The sequence below is a fragment of the Lithobates pipiens genome, unplaced genomic scaffold (assembly GCF_037356315.1).
Source record: "Lithobates pipiens isolate NorthernLeopardFrog02 unplaced genomic scaffold, aLitPip1_a1.2 Scaffold_18, whole genome shotgun sequence".
NCBI lineage: Eukaryota > Metazoa > Chordata > Amphibia > Anura > Ranidae > Lithobates > Lithobates pipiens.
Window position 1 is genome coordinate 403,202,697 of NW_027507758.1, and position 25,364 is coordinate 403,228,060.

Consider the following 25,364-nt stretch of genomic DNA (forward strand, 5'->3'; position numbering starts at 1 on the left):
TGTATAAATGTCACTGGGGTAGAAGGGGTTAACACTAGGGGGCGATCAAGGGGTTAGGTGTTTCCTGGAGGAGAGTTGGTGGGAGTGTACTCACAGGGAGTAAAGAGAGATTGCTGTTCCTGATCACTACTTCCTTGACAGAACGTGATCTGTCTGTTTACATTAACAGATCCCCATGCTGGCTCTCTGAGGAGTGATCGCGGGTCTCCGACGGACATTACAGCCTCCGGCCATGCGCATTGGCTCCTGCGGCATGCACGCTCCCCCTAGAACTCTTGAAGCGGCCGACATACACCTACGGCAATTCATGCAGCCATGCCAACCTGCCGCAGTATAATAACGGCAGCTGGTCGGCAAGTAATTAAAATATATGTAAACTCTCACCTTGTAAAACAACCAATTCAGTTTAAAATAGAAATGAAAGGCAACACATTTGTATATAAAAACATTATAAATACCTTTTTTTCCCTTTTTATTAATGATCGGATTCCAGCTGCGTAAGGAGCTCAGGAAGGAGGAACAGCATCACACTGATCTTCCCAGTAAATGGCTGTGCCTGAAGGGGAAGGGAGGACCAGGACAAGTCTGATCATTGAAGGAGAGCAGGCTGAGTTCTCAGCACAGCTGACCACACTGTGCTCTCCTGCCTAATGTGCTCAGTTTTTAATGGGAAAGCAGAGAGGCAGGCAGGAACGTCAGGTATTTCACACATAGGAAGCAATACAAAGAGAAAAGGATACTTTTTGTATAAATTCATGGTAAAGCTGGCACATGAAATATGAAATGTTGGTTTCCGATATTCTTTAACTATAGTTGTCCACAGCATTTGGTGAGTCTGTTCATTTTAGATTGAGAACTTAGCTAATGCACGAATAATTTTTGGAGCATTTTTTTTGCACTTTTGCTTGGTAATTGATAAATGGAATAATTATTAAGATTAATACCGTAGTACAACTTTTGTTGCGTATTGTTATTCTATTTGTGTTATTTAGTTAGTTTTAAGAGCAGTGCACTTTAGGAATATAGAGTAATTGGGTGAATGTTATTTCAAAAAGCACAGCTGCTATAGGTAGGATGTGAAGTAATAGCGTGGAGTGTGTTGCATATCAAATTTATTAAAATTATGTTTTCGGAGCTCTGTAGCCTAAGCTGAAATTTACACGCATATGTATATCACTTATTCAAGTGATCCATCCTCAAGTGGATGACTCAGTCTGGGTATATATACATACAGCACATAATATACATATCACCTATATAGCCAAGAAGTGAGCTGCATGTTTTAGATTTTTTTTGTTCATTACATTCACCGGTGTATGCATCAAACTGACTCCAATTCACCACTAAAGTCATTTGAATTTGAGAAACGGATGGAGACAGAAGATGCAGCAAATGGAGCCAGAAAAACAAACCTGCAGTACAACTCATGTTGCTTACTCTCTCTGACAGCACTGCACTTTCCCTTTCCCTGAAAAAAGGGCATCTTATACACTGTATATCCACTTGCTTACTGGGTGGGCACTTAAACCCCCCTCCTATCCAGACCAGATGCACTTAGAATGACAATTTTTAAAAAAAATGTTGTTATCAAATTTTAAAACAGGTAATTTTTGTCCGTCATTGACATATGCTGATGAGGTGGCACTGATGCGCACCGACAGGTGGCAGTGAGGCACTGATGGGTGGCAGTGATGGGCACTGATTGGTTACACTGATAGGCAGCACTTCTAGGTGGCACTGATTGGCACCACTGGTGGGCATTGATAGGTGGCACTTGGGGGCATTTATTGGTGGTACTTGTGGGCATGGATAGGTGGCACTTGTGGGCACTGTGGGCACTGTCAGGTGACAATGGCAGTTGGCATAGATGAGGCATAATTTCCTCTTCCTCTTCGGCACCGATGTCCCTTTCAGATGAGCCGTGATCTGCTTTTTTTTCTCCTCTGCTGTCAGCATGAGGAGAAAAAAAAACGAACACTGAGCTTTTGTTTTGATCATGTGATCAGCTGTCATTGGCTGACAGCTGATCACATAGTAAGGAGTCGGTACCGGCCCCCTACTCGGATCAGTGATCACCCGAGTCTCAGTGACTCGATGATCACAGAGCGCTCCGCGCGCGCCCTGTAGACATGCCAGTGACATCATCATTCTCCGCCTGCGTTGCTCACCTAGCTCTGTTTCCACGGCCAGCGCTTTCTCCATGCGCAGCTTCCTGGATATTACAGACCTAGCATCCCAGCCAGCAGGAAGATTAGACTGATCTGTTGAATCCCACTCCTTGGATTGTTTTTACTCAAGGCTCATTTTATACTTCCAAAATGTGAGTTGCCTGATTTTTTCTATGTGTGATTAAAATTGTTTTTAATTCTACACCCAGAGGCGCCTCTTCTCTTGTATTCTCTAGAAGTGTAATTGTAGATGAAACTTCAGTGTTTTAAAATTTAACAAACACTACAAATAACAGAGGGAAATTCCACATCAGTATCGCATGAAGATAAGCAACAAAGTGACACAAAAATAGAAATTAATGCAGACAATCCAAATGCTGTAAAAAAAGAAACCAGGCCACAAGAGGCTTCAGTCAGAAAATCCACCAGAAGCAATAAAGGCATCTCAGCCAAACATCTGTCCTTTGTTGCTCGAGTAGCATTAAAACGTGAGGCAGATCTATGGGATGAAATGCAAAGACTTCCAACTCATGAGAAAAAGATGTGGATCAGAATCTTTGACAAAACTGCCTACAAGATACAGGTTTATAGGGCTGAGATCTGAAATGGGACTAATATAAGGAATAGTTGGTAAGTGGGGGTGTTGGAATACAGAATTTTATTTTATGCAACAACTACTGTACATCAGTATTTAGTAGCGATAAATTCTTCAGCCAGTAGATAACAGTTTTAAGCTGCATCTATGGTTAAACTCTATGGGGCTGATTTACTAAGATGAATGCGCTGCGCCGGTTCATACCTCCATTAAATTTTCAAGTGAGCATATAAACCGGCGCACCCATAAGCGCAACACATAATATGCCAGCGCAATTCATAGTAGCGAGCCCCGTATCAATAACAGTGCATTCGCACAGGGGCAACACGACTTCCAGCGCGACTTTGGGAGACAACTTGGACACGGCTTGAGTGTGAATCACAGCACGACTTTAAGTTGCCCCAGGCCAGGGGACTTTAATAAAAAAAACGCCATGGGTTCCCTTCCAAGAGCATACCAGGCCCTTCAGATCTGGTATGGATGTTAAGGGGAACCCCTCACCCAAACAAAAAATGGTGTGGGGGCCCCTCAAAATCCATACCAGACCTTTATCCGAGCACGCAACCTGGCAGGCTGCAGGCCACATTCCCTCAACATCGGGAGGGTGCTTTGGGGTAGCGCCCCCCCCCCAAAGCACCTTGTCCCCATGCTGGTCCTAGCTGGTGGTTGTGGGGGTTTGCGGGTGGGGGGCTTATCAGAATCTGGAAGTCCCCTTTAACAAGGGACCCCCAGACCCTGTCCCCCCTGTGTGAAATGGTAAGGGGGTACTTACCCCTTCCATTTCACCAAAATAGTGACAAAAGTGTTAAAAATGACAGGAGATGGTCTTTGACAAGTCCTTTATTAAAGTCTTCTTTCATCTTCTTTCTTCTGTTCTTCTTCCTTCTTCCTTTCTTCATCCTTCGGTTTCTTCATCTTCTTCTTCCTCCGATCCCCTTCTTCTTGCTCCGGTGTTCTCGTCCAGCATCTTCCTCCATGGCATCTCTTCTTCGTTCTCGGGCCTCTCTGCGCAACGGGAGGCTCCCGCTGTGTGACGCTTCTCTTCATCTGACAGTTCTTATATAACGGAGGGAGGGGCCACCCGGTGACCCCGCCCCCATCTGACGCACGGTTGCCTGGGGCGGTGACATCATCAGGGGTGGGGCCTCTGGATGGCATCAACGGGGACCCCGGCACACTGCGCAGCCAGCATTAGAGCGGGAAAGAGCATTGAGTCAACATCAGAAGAAGAACAGAGGGAGAAGATAGCAGGGAAGACCCAGCAGAGGCAGAAGACGGCCGATCCGAAGGGGACTTGAAGACCCGGAGAGGGGAGAAGAACTGTCAGAGGCAGAAGACATCAGCGAAGGAGGTAGAAGAGCCAGAGAGGGGAGAAGAGATTGGAAGAGATACCGGAGCTGCCTTAATAAATGACTTTAAAAACATTTGCACTGTGTTTTATTTTTGACTTTTTTTTTGATGAATAGGTAGGGGTACAATGCACTCACTATTCACATAGGGTGGGGGGGTAGGATCTGGGGCCCCTTGTTGAAGCAGGCTTCCAGATTCTGATAAGCCCCCCTGCAGATCCTGACAACCAATACAATTTCTTACAGCTGTAATGTATTGCCGGATTCTGGCAATATAGATAAAAATCAAGGAAAAAATTGGCGTGCCCCCCCCCCCCCCAGTCTATATCAGGCCCTTTGGGTCTGGTATGGATATTAAGGGGAACTCCACTGCAAAATTTGAAAAAAAAAAAACAGAGTGGGGTCCCCCCCAAAATCCATACCAAGCCCTTCGGATCTGGTATGGATTTTAAGGAGAACTCCATGCCAAAATAAAAAAAATCGGGCCCATCCCTATTAATCAACATGAAAGCTATATGCTCTCCTCCTCTGGCATAGCATCTTGGCTAAAAAGAAGTACATACTGCCCAACAAATCAGTTCTGTTTTTCTTTTTTCTGGCTCTGGAAAATTTCACTCTAATGTAGTTACATATACAGTAACACCTGTCAAGTGTCCTCATTTTCCACTGTGGTCTACAACATGTAGTAAAAATACTTACAGTACATGGTGTGCAGTGTGTCCATGACAGATATGTGGCTTTTGACTGTGGCATAATAAACAATATTTTCTTCTTGGAATAACTGCGGTCTCATCTCTCCTACATGGCCAAGTAAAAATACTTGCAAATTGTATCGCTAGTCTATACAATCTTTATGTATAGACTTTATTTATAATCTTTTAATCTTTAAATGAAAATGATTTAAAAAAAAAAGCTTTTCTTGACCTCTTACATTGCTGCACTGGGCCTCAGTCACACCTCTTACATATTCTCTCACCACTGTTTGGCTGTTGTCCCTGAAACATTGCACTGTATTTTTTGAGTTCAGCCTAACTGCCTCATCTCTGTTATATGGGTCTGTGTTTTTGAAGTGTTTTGGTGCACCACGGGTTGACATTTTATTAAACTTTATACAAGATACAGTGAGGTACTGAAAATAAGATCCTAAGCTATGCTATTTGATTTGTTTTTGTTAGCATTATTTTTTTCCCAACGTATATATTTTGGCGACAGATTTTTGCTATGTTGTCCCCATATTACCCAAGTATGATAAATTATTATTTTCCCTTATTTGGACTAATACCACATATATAAAGAAAAGGGGATCTTAAAAATAATTTTCTGTTATGCTCCGCATTGTGAATCTACACAGTGGCCTGCATTTTACTACTCTCAAAAAGTACAGGCTGTGGAGCCTAACATGTCCCATTGAATTATTTCTGCATATTGCAGCAGAGGGAGCTCCATGAGTAAAGAGGTGGTCATGAGACTTTGACCATTCATGTGACAAGACACTCCTTATGGTTTTTTCTGCTCTTTTACTTCCTTTATTCTTTATTATGCTCCATTGGCTTTGAACTCCCTAAGCCAGGAAAATGCAATGCACATCTGTAAAGTACATCTTTTTAAAACAGCAGTATGGCTGCTGTGCATGTCAACTCAGCATTGTCAGACAGAACTCCTAGGAGACACCTTCCCATTAAAAACCATTGCACTGTCAAAATTGCATTTGCGTAAAGCCAGACGCTAAGAGGACAAGAAGGGTTTAGAAACCCCAGCCTGAAGGGGAGACCCATCATTCAGTCTTAGATGTTACTATATTGTATCTCTAAGTAAATGTAGAATTTCTTCAATTAATTTAACCACTTACAGACTGAAAGATTTGCCTGCTTAATGAGCACTGTGTCACTTTAACTCACAATTGTGCGGTTGTTCAAAGCTGCACCCAAACAAAATTGACGACCCTTTTTCCCCCACAAATATAGCTTTCTTTTGGTGGTATCTGATCACCTCTGCGTTTTTTATTTTTTGTGCTATAAATAAAAAAAGAATGACAATTTTGAAAATAAATAAAAAATATTTTTTACTTTTTGCTATAATAAATATCCCCAAAAATGTTTTTAAAAATCTAATTTTTTCATCAGTTTTGGCCAATATATATTGTTCTACATATTTTTGTTAATAAAAATTGCAATACACGTATATTGATTGGTTTGCGCAAAAGTTATAGTGTCTACAAACTATGGGAAAAATGTATGGCCTTTTTATGGCATTTTTATTATTATTATTTTTTTCTACTAGTAACAGCGATACTGTGGCATTGTGGCGGACAGAAATGGACACTTTTGACACATTTTTGGGACCACTGACATTCATGCAGCGATCAGTGCTATAAAAATGCACTGATTACTGTGTAAATTGCACTGGTAGGGAAGAGGTTAACACTAGGGAGCGATCAAAGGGTTAACTGTGTTCCCTCATGTGTGTTCTAACTGTCAGGGGAAATAACTCACTAATAGGAACACATCATCTCTCTCTCCTCTCCTCACAGAACAGGGATTTGTGTGTTTACACACATACACATCCCTGTTCTGGCTCTCGTGCCCGTAATTGCATGTGGCCACGCACATTGGTTCACCTGCAGCACAGCGGGCACAAGCACGCGCCTGCTATCCCTGCTTAAAAGGCCATCGTACACCTATGACGGCTTGCGGGAACATGCTGACCTGCTGCAGTATAATGACGGCGGCTGGTTGGCAAGCAGTTACTTGCAAGGCATGCACTGTGAATTGGTGCTATAGGGGTCTGATGGGTGGCACATAACCCACCTATTAAAGCACCCTGACTTGGGAAGAACCTGAATCTTTTCAGCAGCAGAAAATTATACTTATTATACTTTTTTTATTTTTATTTTATTTGCATCAGCATTATGGGGGATCTCAATACTGTCACAATTGCTAGATGCATATTTATTATAATACAACTATAGTAAATGTGCCAGAAGAATGTTTGGTCGAAAGCTAGTAAATGCTGATCTGTCAAATATGCCATAAAATTGTGGTATGCAGTTGCACTATAGTCCCAAATTTGCAACGCCTTGGTAATATTTAAAAAATCAGTAATAATGTTTTATGTTTTATAACCACCTTAACAATTACCTGCAATATATATGGATGCATTGCTAAAAGTGTATTTCTTGGTTAGTTGCTGGTCCACCTGCATAAGGTTTATTCTGGATCTTGTACATTAAAGAAAAAAACCTGAGGATTATGGTGTATATAAAAAAATCAAAGAAAACCATCTGTCATTTCTGTTTGAGGCTTTGAAAAGAGATTTCACACACACCAAGAAATATGAATTTAAATCTTCCACTTCACTGACAGGATACAATGTAGCTTACAGTGCAGCAAGCATGGCATATGAACATCACATTAACTGCTTCACTACCAGATGCTCACATGATGTTTTAATCAAATTTCTTTAACAGAGTCTGTCAAAATAGTCTTCAGTTGCTGCAAATATTCACATTTTAAGCTGTAGATTGTACATCAACTTTTATTTAAAAAAAATGAATGAGACCATATAAGAGTAGACATCCCTGAACACAGTTGTGTACCAACATAAAAATAATAAAGTTGTGAAAGAGGAACTTGACTACCAAATAATTCCATGAAATGCCTTATTATATAGCCCTACATACTGGTTTAAGCTTTCTTCTATTACAAAGCAGCACAATATATTGTGTCATTGCAGTGGAAGTACAAGTAGTTACACTGTGCATGCACCAGCGTTTTTCATTCTAGTTATCAGTGAGTGCAAAAATAAGGTTTTTTTTTTTAATGCCAGGACGATGACCACAGCCCCTCCTCCAACATACAGGTCCTACAATTGTGGTACTCCTGGATTCCCATTCATATGACTTTCCAGAACAACTGGCGATTACCCAGACTATGAGACAGGAAGTGAAGGGAAATCTCCTCTATGTGGCATAGATGGCAAGAAACCTGACGGGGGTTATAACCCTCCCTTACTCTATTAAATAAAAATTAAAAAAAAGACTTTAGTTCTACTTTAAGTATCACAAGCAATGACAAAGTTATCCCTGATCACAATAGCCATAATTGAAATGCTAAATTGTCTGTGGTCCATAAGTATACACAGAATAATGAAGAATCAATCTTGTGTACTAAAATATGCAGCACCCTACCACACTAAGATTTATAAGCATTGTGAGAACTAGCATCAAACGATAGAGTTATCCAGGATTCGGCTACTCGCTTTTCTTCTTTTAAGGCTGGGTTCACACTAGAACACGCAGCAGGAGTCCAATGCGTCTCTATTCGCCGTTTCAGGTCCAATTTCAGCACAAATTTTTGGCTGAATTCAGACCTGAAATGGACCAAAAGACACACAGGGCTCCTGTGCAACTCATACTGGAGCCACTGCATAGAGGTGTGAACGGACTCCATAGAGAGCCAGTCACAATCTCCTGACATGTGAATTGGATGGCGGGAAAGCCACATCCAATTCGCATAGGTGTGAACCCAGTCTCAAGGGCCTTTTCTTGACTATTTTCATTAAAAGAAAGTTACAGAAAAACATGAGTTTCATTCACAGGGGTATTCAGCATTCCTTTTACATCAAAAAAACAAACTACGTTCAGCCCCTCTGGCTTACACCTTCAGCTTTGCAGTTTTTGTCCCTATTTGTCAGGCTCTTGTCTGTCTCCTACAGATCATTCTCTCACAAAAGTTTGGACCATACACTTTGCAGACCCTTACTGCTCTGGCTCCCACCTCTCTCCTAGGTGAAGCTCTCCTGACTCCTGGGCAAAGACCTTCTCTGTCTGCCAGGGTAGAGCACAGAACCATGGTTAGGCCTCTCCAAAAAGCCTGTCCAATTAGTGTGCTGTCTGTTCACAAAACCTGGACCTACGACTGAAGATTTCATCCCTCCCGAATTTCTAATGCCCCGTGCACATGAACGGAAATTCCGCCAGCAAAAGTCCGATGTGAGCTTTTGGAAATTCCGATCCTGTGTATGCTCCACCAGAAAAAAGTTTGGGAACAGGTTCTCTATTTTTCGGTTGGAAAAAGTTCCTATCGGAAAATTTGTTCATCTGTATACAATTCCGGTGAGCAAAAAAACATGCATGCTCGGAAACAATTCGATGCATGCTCAGAAACAATTTGAAGCTTGCTCGGAAGCATTGAACTTAATTTTCTCTGCTCGTCGTAGTGTTGCATATCACCGCATTCCTAACGATCGAAAGTTCAGAGAAATGTTGTGTTCTGATAACTTTTGTGTGACCGTGTGTATGCAAGCCAAGCTTGATCGGAATTCCGTCGGAAAAACCTTTCAAGATTTTTCCAATGGAAATTCCGCTCGTGTGTACAGGACATTAGAAATCTCCAGGCTCTAGGTCCCAAACTGGACTTTACAAAACAATAAGGAAACTGAAAAGCCAGTTTCCTCTGCCTTAAGCAAACCCATTGGAGGCCCATCAACCTGCCTAGTTGATAATCCCGGGTTATAACCCCTATTTAGACACTGACAGGGTACAACACTGCTACAGTAGACAATGCAAATCAACATTGGTTAATAAATAACCAGATTGGTTTTAAATAACCAGATCACATTCATCACAGTATTGCCTCATGTCTGCAATGCCTGCTCAGTCAAATTCTAGCTTTCTTTCTCCTGGTGTAGTATGGAAGAATGAAAATGAGAATCTGACTGGCGCCAGGGGCGTACCAATATGGGGGCGGGGGTGCGGTCTACCCCGGGTGCCACACTTTGGGGGGGTGTCAGTGGCCAAGTGACTTTGATATGGGGGTGCATTCCGCATCCAAGTCGGGGTGACACCGTCAGATCATCTCAAGGGCATCCCTGCTGTCTATGGTTGCTCATTTTCACTTTAGTTTTTTTTTAGAACACCCCCGTGCCATGACCACAATGGACTGTTCCAGACTGTTCAGTGAGTGACTGTATTCCCTCCTGCTAGCTCCGCCTCCACCCACCACTGCTGCTGCCTGTGTGTGTCTGTCTCATCTTTCTCCGCTGGGGCGGCTGCTTCCCCACAGTGAAAAGGAGTCCTCCCTAGCCGACTGAGAGCCTGAGGTGGTGAGCAGGGGGGGGGGGATTGATGTAAGAAGAGGCTGCAGCCTGCAGAATTGTGTCTACCCCTGTGCTGGTCTAAGGTGGGGGGGTCAGTGACTGTGATTGCCATATCCACCACTCCCTCTCCTTGCCATGTGTATTGTGTAGCTGTCTGACCTGATTGGGGGGGGGGGGGGGGTTGATGTAAGAAGGGGCTGGAGGAGTGTGTCTACCCCTGCCATGTGCTGGTCTGGGGGGGGGGGTGATTGCTGTGTCCCCCTCCCCCTGCCATGTGTATAGTGTAGCTGATGGGGGGGTTGATGTAAGAAGAGGCTGGAGTATTGTGTCTACCCTGGGGGGTGGGTAGGAGTCAGGGTGACTGCTGTGTCCATCACCCCCTCCCATGTGTATAGTGTAGCTGACCTGATGGGGGAGGGGGGATTTCAGAATGCAGATATGTGCTATATACAGGGTGCAGATATGTCCTATATACAGGGTGCAGATATGTCCTATATACAGGGTGCAGATATGTCCTATATACAGGGCACAGATATGTCCTATATACAGGGCGCAGATATGTCCTATATACAGGGTGCAGATATGTCCTATATACAGAATGCAGATATGTCCTATATACAGAATGCAGATATGTCCTATATACAGAATGCAAATGTGTCCTATATACAGGGTGCAGAATGCAGATATGTCCTATATACAGGGTGCAGAATCCAGGCGTGTGCTGTATACAATAAATATTCTTGAGAAGATGGAAAATAAATCATGGGTGTTTTTTCATTTTAAATTGGGGGGGGGGTACCAGATGTAGGATCCGCCCCGGGTGCCAAATGCTCTAGGTACGCCCCTGACTGGCGCTACTGGTTTACTAAAAAAAGAGCACAGCAGATACTGTTTACTGCAGCTCTTTTAATTTGAAATAAAGGTTGTACTGAGCAAGCTCATAAAGGATGAGTCTGTTATGATGGCTCATTAATGTTGATTTACCAATGGCAAATAAACTTCTAGTTTGCAAGTACAATTTCACTTATTTTCTCCAGAGCTTAGCGAATTTGGTGAAGTTCTGCTGATTTCTATCATCCAATCATTTGCAAGCAAAAATACTGTTTTTTTTTTGTTTTTTTTTCATTGCATCTGAAATCGGTATTATTGCTTCACCAGCGCAATTTAATTCTGTAAACAGCAAACTTCTGTAAGCATTGCATCAGCAAAGATACAATTCCAAATGTAATAAGTAAACCGGAGCTTCAAACATTTTATCATGTGTTACAGTGCAATGCATTGCCACATCTCCTTCATTTTGAATGGGCCCCAGCCCAGGAAAAATCGTTGGTGCTATGTTTTGGTTGTAGTGCAGTATGATGTACTGTAGTGCAGGTGCTTTCACTGGATGCATAGGGATTCCAATCTAATTATATTACCCCATATGTACGTTGCAAAAACCCAGTCATTTTTCCACCAGGTGGAAGTGCTCATAAGAGATTAGTAGCAACTGGCTATATGTGTGTGTGTACATCAGCCAGGGGATTACCATCTCATGTCATCACATATACCATGTGTGCTGCTCAAACATCCTACATATATATATTCCTATATGGGATATAATATTTTACTAGCCAAGTCAAACCATAGAAAAAAGTACAGAGAAAGTCTCTACCCGAACAGGATATCTATCATGTGCTATAATCCACCTCCTCTGCAGATCATATAGGGGGTAGTAACATGCAGCAATAGTGTGTCACTCCGCTTTCCATACTGGGCAATACAGTTCTCTGCATACTGTGTATGTTGCAAAAACCACAAAGGTAAAGTTTGCTCATAGCAGCACAGTAACTTTAATTGATTAAAAAATAAATAAACACTATTTCTGAAAGCACTCTCAATTTACAGCATTTTTTTACACCCGCCTAATACTTTTGCACAGTAGTGTATGTATATATATATATATATATATATATATATATATAATATAATTAATATATAAATGAGCTGTGAGTGTATATATCTATATATAGTGTGTGTGTATATATATATATATATATATATATATATATATATATATATATATATATATATACTGTATATACGCTCACAGGCCATTTTATTAGGTACATCTGTTCAATTGATTGGTAACGCAAATTGCTAATCAGCCCAATAACAAGGCTTAGTGTTTCATAATAAGGCTTAGCCCTTGTACACACGGTCGGACATTCCGACAACCAAATCCGTCGGATTTTGTCCGACGGATTTTGTCCAAAACTGTTGCATACACACGGTCGGACAAAGTTGTCGGAAAATCCGATCGTTCAGAACGTGGTGACGTTATTTCGTTACGACGGGACTACGTTCACGCTAGCAGCCAATAGCTTTGGTGTAGGAATTTGATCTGAGCATGCGTGGCACTTTGTCCAATCGGAATTCTCTACACATGATCGGAGTATGTACGATCGGAGCATTTTGTTGGAAAATTTTACCAACAAGTTGGAAAACTTGGTCCGTCGGATACTCCGATGGAAACAGTCTGATGGAGACCACACACAGTCGGAATATCCGACAAAGCGGTCCGATAGGACACATTCTGTCGGAATTTCCGACCGTGTGTACAAGGGCTTAGTGTTTCAGTACATCAGTCTTTCTGTATCTTAGCCCCTGTACACACGGTCGGAGATTCTGCCAACCAAATCCATCAGATTTTGTCCGTCAGATTTAGTCTGACGGATTGTGTCCGAAACGGTTGCATGCACACGGTCGGACTAAGTTTTCGAAAAATCAGATCTTTCAGAACGTGATGACGTAATTTAGTTACGATGGGACTACATTCAGACTAGTAACCAATAGCTTTGATGTAGGAATTTGATCTGAGCATGCGTGGCATTTGGTCCAATCAAAATTCGCTACACATGATCGGAGTATGTCCGATTGAACCAGTTGGTCGGGAAATATTTCCAACATGTTGGAAAATTGGGTCCGACGGATATTCGGACAGAATCAGTCGGATGCATACCACACACAGTCGGATTATCCGACGACACAGTCCGATAGGACACATTCCGACGGATTCTCCGACCGTGTGTACAAGGCTAAAGACAGCAAGGAGCCTATGGTTAATTTTAGGGATGACAGGAGTTTTTTTTATTATCATAATTAGTATATTTATTTATTTTATAATAGTTTTTGTATAAACCTTTTTTATTTTTATTTACCCTATTATTATCACAAGGGGCTAACATACCCCCTATGTGATAACATGGGCAGCTGACAGGTCTACTTTATGGCGATATGTTCAATGCCCTCCTCTGCAGCTAATCAAGCACAGATCAAGCATGATTAGCTGCTTTTACGGCTACAGCTATGTACCCAGAAATGAGGTAATGCATGACCTTTTTTTAGATTCCGTTGTCACAGAAAAGGTCAGAGAACAAATGCTGCCTAAGTTCCTCCTTCTCTCAATGTTGGAGTATTTTACCACAGTCCTAAGTTCCCTGGAAGAATGGGAGTGGGGGTTCCCAGCACCATATGAGTGATTAGGTGGCTCTAGAGCCCAAATCACTTTTAATTGAAATCCCATCTCTAATTGAAAATATCAATACCATGCTGTAGCAACAGCCATGAGCTTGTTTTAACCCGCTGACTGCCAGAATGTACCCTGAAAGACCTAGAGTAAAATGTTTTTTATTGCCACTAGTGTATATACCTTAATTGTACTTGCTATGATCATTTTACAGTCCCTGTACATCAAAGTTCAGACTAAGGAAGGAAGAAGCAGCACAAAAAGCTAGCTGTGTTGCAATGCAGGGCAACTGGCAACTGCTGATAGTAGGAATTATTGGCGTGACAGAGAGCTGGTGAAGGGATGAGACCTGTAGGTCATACTGTAACAGACAAAAATTGGGTCTCTTCCCTTGCCAAACTATGCTTTGTAGTGTGGCAGAGCTATGTAAATACTGTATCAGAAATGGATTGACAGAAATAAAAATCCTTTGGCAGATAAACAGCATTGTTATATTTATTTAATCTGTGTATTTAGCTGTTTGTCCTGAGTTCAACTTCAATTTTCAAATTCAAGAGTGCTGCTCCTCCCTGGCCCCCCTTATAATTATTTAAATAATAATTAGGTAGTTATACCATGGTACTTAATATTATATATACTAGGTGAATATTTGCACTGTATACAATGATGCTATAATATATGTGTTCACTCATTTCTTTCCTTCTTTCTTTCTTTCTAGATATGGGTTTTTCTCCTTTTCCTCCAGGTAGGCTTTCCTTGTTTTGAGTTGTCTTTCGGGCACGGTGGGGAGGCGCAGGGTTCATGCCTCCTTCCTCCCTTTTACTTGTGTTCCAATGATGCTGTGGAAATAATGTCCTTGGCCTCTAGGGGGAGCTTGTTGAGGGTTGGGCGTGCATCAGCGGCATCACCATTAGGTGCCTGGTGTGCGTGCCACGTCATCACGCCACACACATTGCGAAGGAAGTGATGGCAGTGGCCGGGGCCGAGACATTCTGAGGCGCCGAGGGAGCCACATGAGGGCCACAGAGATGGTCCAGGCGCCCATGCGTTTGGCGCAGAATGCACCTGTGGCCAATTTATCAATTTAAGCTCTAATTTAGAGCTTAGGTGGAACTACATAAACCTTAATTTTTTGGACCCAGTGGTAATTCCATGGGTGTTCTTGTACAGATGTTCTGGGTGCATTCACAGCGGTTAATGTAAGTACACACTTCCCTTTTTCCCATACAGGCAAACATTTCAGTTTAGTTTTTATATCATATTATATTCATTTTTTTTAGTAACTCATTTTCTAAATTTTGATTTTGGACTGGGCGGACTATGTGGCCAGGCAACGTTTTGACCATAAGAAACAAACCGAATGAACAGATTACTATACATGTATACTTGTATACTTTTTCACCGAATACAAACACAGTTTCATCACACTTCCATGCACACTCACTATCCTTGCTTCACCATGTCACCAGATAGTTTGCATAGTTTTTTGTTGCTTTTCCATAGACCAAATCACTGGTTAGTTCCGTCAATTTAACTTAATAAGGTAATACTGATCACATCTGGACTATTCTGTCCTCAATTATTTTTTTTTCACGTGGTTTTGTTACTGTCACTTTTGTTTTTGCATTTTTGCAGTTTCATACAAATTTATAGTAGTACCAAATATATTGTTTTCACACAGCATAATCATTCACTTAGTTTTAAAATAATGCCATCACATATTTATTTCAGAAAGGATGATGATAACACATGTTCACATTCATCACATACACTACGGTTCACTTTCTAACAATCTAGAGAGCATTAACTTAGATAAGGAAAATCTAGTTCAAACATACACTTAATCTCACTCAACATCCTCTTTTTTTTTCACCTCCTCGCTTGCACCTTGCCTGTCATTCCACTACAACTAATATATTTTTTATAAATTTTTTATTAATTTACGTAATTTGGGAATTGCACCGCAGGTGGCTTTCTGTCCCACTTTTGGGGCACCAAGTGTTTCTTGCAAACCACTTTTATCACTGGATCCCGTTTGGAGGAAATGGGTACAACTCATGGAATGTTTTGGATCACCTTCTTATACGTCTCGGGTTACAAGATTGCTTTCCATCCATTAGAGGTAAATATACCATTCGGACAGTTATATTCTGTAACATGTTAAAATTCTAAGTCTTTGATGTATCTTTTAGACACAAATTATTCCCCTGAAGAAGACTATGACTACATAGTTCAAAATGCGTCAGAGCACAATCGGTGGCTGGTATATTGCACTGTATGTGTGCATCAGCCCCATTTTTTGTGTTGTTATGTTTGATGGATTATGTTTTATCAGTTTGCAACCAGAGCTCATATTTTTTAAATCTTGTGAATTTTAATTATTTGTATAATAAAAATAGTTGTATAAATTCCTTGTCACTGACAATTATTTTGCTGCTAAAAAACTCCTGGGGGAACCTTCTTGTTTTTTTGTTCCCTTATCTGAGCCTGATCTTGATCCAGTGATGTGCATGACAGCAGCAGCTGTCTCACTTCTTATTGGCTCCTGCTGCTGTCAATCACAGCCAGTGAGGAAAGGACAGGGGGCAGGGCTGAGTCACTCTATGTGGGTCAATAGACATGCAGAGCCTGCTCAGGAGTGCTCCCCTATAAAACCTAGCAACCAAACTTACAGAGACAAGTTCTTGTACTTTATAACCTGAGAGATTTACTGGAGTCTTGTTTTAGGTCTAGTTTAAGGGATGAGCGAACGTATTTAGGTTTGGTTTGTGTGGGTTCAACTAATCCAGAGAGAAGTCATAAAAATTAAAACCAAATCCCTTTGAAAGCCATAGATGACACATCTTGATATCCAATGCTGATCATTTTTAAAGGCCAGTAGGCAATAGATTGTCTGAAAGGGTATAAGAAGCTGGGTACTGTCATGGGGGACATGCAAAAAAAAAAAAGTACTGTTCAATAAGCATAAGAACAACAATTAAAAGAACAACAACCCTTTCAATTACAGTACATGCTTGGGAGATGTCTTAAAGCTGTATGTGGTGTTATGGAACAGCATGATTTTCATGGACTGCATCAGCATCGCTGTATTCTGACATCATATACTGTACTTTACATATGTAAGTGATTTTTTTTACTTTACATTATCGCTGGGCTTAAATACAGGAGCAGTACCCCAATCTGATTCATTACAACCTAGAAAAAAAAAGTACTGTATGTTATGTAGTTTTGGCTACAACAACTCTTGGCTACATCAACTTTTTTTTTTATTCAAGAGGTTATAGGCGTGAACTGAATGGTAGAAGTTGCAGCCACCACAGATCCTAAAGCTATAGGAAAATGTACTCTTGAAGAAAATAAAGCTAAAGACCTCAACTCTGTACAAATTGGCCAGTGGCACTATACTTAAAGAACATTAAACAACAGAGTTTTATTTTATGCAGTACCACACTTCATTGCCTTAAAAAATACAAAAGCTTGATAAAATGTCAAAATGCAGTTCAAAAACAATTCAACCAAAATCACTAATCACATCCCCAATTATTTCCAAAACATTCAGAATAGGGGCATCAGGTACATGTTTGTTACAATTAGCTAGGTATATATTTGGTATAATTGGCTAGTGACAGGACACTATGCAAGCAATTAGGACAGGGCAGTGCACAAGTCAGAAAATATCAAAAGCTCTGCAGTGTGGACTCTTTTTTAATGTACAGTATCTACTGCTGACAGCACAGTTGTGATCTGCAGGCTTTGTCTGCGGCTAACCAAGATTTGGTTAAATGACCAGACTTTTGGGTACCACATGCATAGGGAAATACAACTCTGCACCATAGAGCTTTATGAGAGCAGCAGTTCAATGAGACAAGTCAGCAGAAAAAGACACACATTTATCCTTCTTAAGGGCAAATAGCAGTCATGAACGTTTATGGTGCTGCTAATGCATCATGTTCCTCCTTCTCCTAAGGCTGGGTTCACGCTTGTGCAATGAGGAAACCAACATGATTCCTGTGCAGGTTCCCTCATCACACTTGAATCGCTGGCAGTTCACATTGACATCTGCAAACCGCTTTGGGTGTCAATGTAAAGTGCGAACTGTGAAATGGTTCAGGAATCAGATCCCATAGGTGTGAACACCGATGCAATCTGATTCCAGTGCGGTCCAAAAAAAGGGTCCTGCACCATTTTGGTGCAAATGCTTTGCGATTTCAGCCATACAGTTTGTATGGCTGAATTTGCATCGCGCAGACATTGCATGTGATCTGCACAGCAATGCGGTGGGAATCACATGTGAGGTCTTTGATCACACAAGTGTGAACCCAGCCTGAAGGGTGCATAGCAGCCATATAATTGTGCTGCAAATGCACCCTTTTCTTCCTCTTTCTCCTCAAGGAAACAGAATGACAGCCTGTATTATGACTACTAATATGAACTTTTGCTCCTCTGCCTTAAAGGGCAACCATTTTTTGAGGACTGCTAATGCGCTCTTTTTTTCCTCTTCCTATCCTGCAAATTCTGTGATAGAAGGAGATGTGAGCAGTGAGGAGGAAGGTTATGGTGCTGGAATTGAGGAGTGTTGTGGTGCTGGAAGTGAGGGGGTGGGTTGGGGTTTCATTAATGGACAAAAATATAAATGAATTGCTTGCCTTTCCACAATGCAGGGAGAAGTGCAGGCAGCAGAAAATGAAAGGAGATAATCAGGGCTTTTTTCCTCAAACAATAGGTGCTGGAACTCAACCACGAACCGCCAAAACCCCTCCCCCCACACACACCCTCCAAATCACATCAAATAGTGCATGTGGTCATATTTCACAAACAGTAGAAGGATCTTAAAGGGACATTAAATATCAGGATTGATTTACATACAGAGTGCAGAGTTCATGGGGGTTACACACAGAATGCGGAGCTGTCACTTGTAAACACAGAAACCTGACTTCTGTGTTTACAAGTGATTGTGGTGAGCAGGCACCAAAGGGTCTGAGCCAGAGGTGGTGGAAAATAATCATGTGATCAGATGCTGCTATGGCACAGTTAAATAGTGAATTTGACAGGCTGGGCAAGGACTCACTTTGTAGGTGCTATACCAACCAGCAGGTGAATTTTCACACTAATGATAAAATCTACATTTTTACTAGAAGATTATATTTAAACAAATTAAACAACACAATTAAATATTTTCTAAAAGATAGAATGAAATATGTGTGCATATTTTCAGAAAAACAAGTACTCTAAAACAAAACAAACAATACCTGAGTTTTAGGTGGAATATAAAAGATGAGGTTGCATTGAGTAAACAGATACCAAACATGTCAAGTTGTCAAATGGTAATCAAAACTGTCTATAGACGATGCTTTAAAAACCAAAACAGGATGTCAGTTTGGCGTTAAAGTGTATGTTACCCTAAAATAAAATAAAATGGATCTTGTTTCCTTAAAGCATATTATACAGCACAGTGCTGTGTAATTTGGTCCCCTATAACACCTGAAATATCTGGCCGATCCTGCCTGATTCTTCCCTCCCCCTGTAAACTGGTCCTGGTTTATCATGGCTGCTGAGTTCTGACACCGTGGTCAGTTTACATGCCTTCATCATCTGCAGCTCTCCTGTCCTCCTCCGTGCTCCTTTCCCCCCTCCCTCCCTGTCAATCTGCTCATACCAGCACCACTTTGCTCCACTCCCCACTGCTATAAAATTATGCTATGTTAGGGGGCATGGTGGCCGAGCTCCAAGACGGACGCTTAGAGAAGGAGCTCTGCTTGTCCACCAGAGACAATCCACTGCCATCCGAGCTCGCCGACATCATCCACGGCCCTACAGACAGCCAGCACCTCAACTTTGTCCCGCTGAACAGAACGAGGATGCGGAGGCGCCACAAAAACCCGCAACAGCAGGACAAACTGTCCAGCTACTTTGCCTCAGCCTCGCATGGGCTATAACAAAATTGCGGTGGCGCTTGGGAACAACGGCTGGATCACAGGCCCAGAGAACATAACAGCGGTCGCAAGATGCCATCCACAAAACCCCACCCAGCTAAGCCACAGAGGGGCTCTCCAACCAGGCCGCAGGCCGACCAAGACATGGAGGTAAGCGGGCCCCAAAATGACACCACAGCACAGGACATGCAGGGAGGCGACCCTATTGCTGACTTTCCCATAGCACACAGACCCATCTCAGACACTATGCTGTCCCTGTGGTCCTCTCTGAAAGCAGACATGGTCAGGGGGATAAATAAGTGCCAGAGAGAAGTCCAAGCATTAGGCCACAGGGTGGGTTGTGTTGAGACCAAGATGAAGGAATATACCTTGTCATACAACATGATGAACCTCCTAATCTGCGGAGACTTTAACTTGACACCGGATCCATTACTGGACACCTCCTCATCTAAATATAAAGATACTATATCCCTCCAGGCATTACTCCATACTGAGGAACTGTTTGACACATGGAGACGCCTTCACGCCAATGAAAAGGACTACACCTTTTTCTCACATAGACATCGTTGACGCTGGAATGCCCACTCCAAGAACCACCATTTTTCACAGCACTCTCTCAACATCTTAAAAATGTCTTCATAGACAATGTAGCGTTGGTAACAGATTCATATATTTTATGGAACGCACACAAGGTCTTCATGAGAGGTATCTTGATTCAAATGGGAGCTAAAGAAATGAAGAGACGCGCACGGAAGCTTAATACTTTGCTATCAGAAATTCACACTATAGAATCCCAAAATAAGAAATCGCCCTCAGCACCATTAACCAACAAATTGAACTCACTCAGGGAAAACCTCACAGACCTTCTCACACAACAATAAAACAAACATTTTAGATGCCTACAGCTAAACTACTACGCCAAGCGAGTAGGCAAATATTTAGCAAATAGACTGAAATTGGCATGCACAAAATCCAGAATAGCAAATTTAAAACACTACCTTACAACATAAAATTATCAATCCAGAAGACATAGCAAACCAATTTTCCGAATACTACGGCTCATTGTATAATTTGAACAATGATCCACATAAGCCTCAACCGACCACAGAAAAAATACAAACATTTTTACAGAGTCTGAATCTCACAACCCTCTCTGAACATCAACTAGATAATTTAAACACCCGAATCACGACTCAAGAAATAGAACTAATCATAAACACACTACCAAATGGTAAATCACCAAGGCCTGATGAATTCTCCAACGAATACTGCAAAACGTTTAAAGCCATGCTATTGCCACACATGAAAACAGTCTTTAGTAAAGCCACGGAATCTGCAACCCCCCCCCCCCCCCCCCCCCCCCGAGAGATGCTGAGAGCACACATAGTAACCCTTCCCTCAGGAAAAGAACCCAATACAACGGCTAACTTTAGATTTATATCCCTTCTCAACTCAGACACCAAAAGATTATGCAAAACTACTAGCCATAAGATTAACAGATATTATACCCTCAATCATTCAACGTGACCAGATGGGTTTTGTGAAGGGGAGACAAACCTCAGATGCAACTAGCAGAATTGTTAATGCAATACACCCCGCTGAACAAACTCGAATGCCTTCTCTGCGGCTATCTATTGACGCAGAGAAGTCATTCAACGGGGTTCACTGGACCTATATGGAAATGGTTTTATCCAAGTTTGGTTTCAAGGGTTCCATAATAAAGGCTATTATGGCCAGGTACTCATGCCCATCTGTGCAGGTATGCTCATCAGGTTTTTTTAGCCACACCCTTCAACATCTCAAATGGGACAAGACAAGGGTATACCCTGTCACCGACCATTTTCAATCTAATAATAGAACCTCTAGCCGAGGCAATCAGAACACACCCCTTGAGTTTGGCTCTAGCATGCACACCATAATCATGATCCACATTCTGCACCACTATCTTAAAGTCATAGAAAACACTAAGCTGGAGATACATATGGGATGGGAAAAAAGCTAGATGCTCCCGCAATAACCTCACATCTCACAGGAAAGCAGGAGGGGCAGGACTAGTGGATCTATATGACTACCTATGAGCAGTATGTTTATACCATATTAAATATTGGATATGCAAGACTGATTCACCACTATGAGTGGACACAGAAAAAACGATTTCACCAACAAAAGACCTAACTTTACTGCTTATGGACGACAGATGGGCACCATGGGACACAACCATGCTATCAACCCCACCCCCCCCATGCAGATCTCATTAATGGCATGGAGATTCCCTTTAAAACAAAACCAAAATGATACACAGGACATAAACTACAAGCTACCATTGACCATTCTAGAATCAAAAATCCCAATGCTAACAGTCAGGGACATGATAAACGAAGGCCTCACACACATATCAGACCTTTATCTTGGGACACAACATAAATCTGCAGAACAAATTATGACACAATACCACCTACCGAATGACAAGCTGTTCACATGCTTGCGAATCACATATTTCCTCAAATTGCAATCACGTCCAAAATTAACCCTTACACTCAAAGTATGGCAATTGTACTCAGCACCCAAACAAGACACTAAAGGCATATCTTTCTTTTACAACCATTCGCAAAAAATTATTATTTAAGAAAAGTATAGAAATGGGAAAATGGGAGGTAGACCTGGGCACCACCTTTTCAGATGAACAATGGCAAAACACCTTCAGAGAAACACATAAAGCTTCACATTGTGTTAAACACTGGGAACTGATAATCAAAATGACAAACAGATGGCATTATAACCCATACAGAATAGCATCGCCAAAATGAAGGAGGGAATGTGGACAAATAGGAATCCTATTACACATGTTCTGGCAATGCCCTAACATAAAAAGCCTATGGAACCAAGTATTCCAACTAATTTCATCCTTAACAGGAATTCTTAACTCTCCTGACCCAGCTCTGGCAATCCTCCACTTAAACATAAAGAAATTCCCACCCAACTTAAGACCAGTCATAAATCACATCCTATTGGAGACACGCATCCTGATATTGCACAATTGGAAAACCACCACATCTATAAACATAGCAGACGTTAAGAAAGCTGTACACAGAAACTACACGTTTGAATATATCATAGCGATTAACTCTATGGATTGTTCCCTATTCGACAAATGTTGATCTATATGGCCCAAACTACAATTACTTTCTGTAAGGTTGCTTTGACGAGTTGACTTTCTCTGTTTTATAAGATTAAAGTCTCAACCTATTGTTTAAATAAAGATTAGTGGTATTGGTAACTACATTATAATGCTTTTACGCTTGTAAAATGTATATATCAAAGTACCCTAATTCTTTTGTACTATGTTTAATTCTGAAATATTCAATAAAAACTATTGAAACAAAAAACTGTGTTATGTTTATACCATCCTCTCTATTAGATATAAAGATATGTCCTAGTGTCTCTGCCTTATAAAAAAGGAGAGGAAAAGAAAGCTGGGAGTCACGGGAGCACCGGAAGAAGCTGTGAAGGCAGGTAGAAATCGTCATTTTTTTTTTTTTTTTTTATAAAACACAGACACTAGGACACACGTTGTTATCTAACAGAGGGGATGGTATAAACATAACATAGTGGCTTAACAACCACTTTAATCATGAATTTTGGACCTAGAACTCTCTCACTCTGCTATTCATATTATATGTTTGATGCATTTATGTTTACATGTATGTGCACGTTCTATGTGTATGTTTGTATTCAGATGTGTACTAGGAAGACAGATGTCATTTAAATTTTTAAAGTATTACTATAAATGTATTTTTTAATCCTAATCCATTCTAAAAGATACACTTCTAAGTTCATTAGTTGCAGATGAGATTGTTGGGGTATTCCCTGAGCTCCTTTTGCTCTCAGTGTTGGAGAAGTTAACCGTGACCCTGTGCTCCCCAGAGGAAATGGAGAGCCCGGGAACCACCTCAGATGCTAGTGGTCGGGGGGGAGCCCCATAAAAGTGGCTTTTACCAGAAAGTTGATTGCTGGCAGCAGCTGTGAGCTTATTTAACTCCCTGAATACCAAGATGTTAATTAACATACCTTGGTAGACAAGGGGTTAAAAAACTAGGATACTGCCAAGGATGCAGCAGTATAAAACTGACCAACAGCAGGACAGTTTTAGTCAGGGATTAGGGGGTTCAGTAAAGTTTAAAATCTAAAGGGAAAAGACGTTACCATATTTAGCTATCAATCAGTTGCTGTCCTTTAGCCTGTCCTTTGGCACTGCCCACTGGGATTATATGAGCGATGCAGTTTTTACCCATCTGCTATTTTTAAGTGTGCATTTTATCCTTTGATGCATTTTGCCCAGGAATATTACACTGGTTTTACAAAAAAAAAAGGCCCTTTACAAATTACAGCCAACAACACTTAGGAGATATGCCCTGTGAACAAACACATGCCACTGGTCATCAATGAATTAAATGTAGTGAGAGACAGGCTGTATTGGAAAAATAAATTGCAGCTAACACAAAGTAGTAAATATGCCCTATTAAAAAAAAAAAAAAACATATAACTATAACTAGAGTCAACTCACAATGTACAATGGAGCGAATGCTTGCATACAAAGAAGGAAGGGCACATACCTTCCACAAACATTGGGACATGTGGTTGTCATCCAAGAAAGCCTCTGGTGTCAAATAAGAGATAATTCTAATACATATAGCTGTAACTCCAGTATAATGAAATAATTTTGACTAGTGAAAACCCATCCTGTTGTATCACAAACTGATGTAAAGAAGAACAGACAATTCTGTGTATTTCTCTCAGTTCACTATATTTATTATTTTGTTTTATTATTATTACTATTATTTGATATATTACACTACCTACCCCAAGCAACCATCATAAGGGTTGCTATCAGGATTCCTAACCACACCTCTTATTAGCCTGCCCACAGTAGGTTCCCAATAGGGGTGGCAGGCTTTACCTCATAAAGAGGGCATTCCAACATATATTCCTAGGAACTCTGGCGGAGAATAGTAATAGTCTATGTTTATTTTGTATATCTTGTTCCTTGAATGTGCAATGTATGTGTACAACATACATGCCTGTTCATTGTTTTTGTGCATCTTGAACTTCAATAAAAAACTTTGGCCAAAAAAAAAAAAAAATAACAATTGCAGCCAGCAAAAAAAAAAAATATTTTTAAAACACAGCAGTGCATATGAAGAGGCTGTAATGAAAAAAAAAAAAAACTGCAGGACGCACATCAGTAGCAATAAGATAGAAATCCTTCCCTCTACCATACCCTACATTTTTAAAGATACACAGCATTTTGCAACCTAAATGAAATTCAGTAAGGGTTTATATTTACTTTTTAGAGACCAGTGCCTGGAATCCCTATGCTAATTTATGTCTATGCACTTTTCTCAGCAGCACTCCCTCTCCCTATGTTTTCTGTATTTCAGCTGATCACATTGTCAATATGGCTGCTGGGAACCCTGCCTATTAGGCCACTTGCACATGGGCGGATAGAATTCAGCGTTTAGCTGTGGATAGATCAAGTTATCTACCCCAGCTAAACTCAGACAATGCTTTCCTATGGCCCCCTTCACACACTGCATTTAGCAACGGTTTTGTTACATGGGGTTTGGTGCGGTTAGAAAAAATAAATTTGGCTTCATCCAGGCCCGAATTATTGTAGCTATCTGCACATAACTGCAGGTAATCACAGTGTACTATTTC

General features: G+C 41.2%; 1 long non-coding RNA gene across 2 annotated transcripts in view; it reads right to left on the reverse strand.

The window, feature by feature from the left end:
• Nucleotides 1-25,364, reverse strand: part of LOC143988382 (uncharacterized) — a 949,733-nt gene that overhangs the window by 413,876 nt on the left and 510,493 nt on the right. The window lies entirely within an intron of this gene.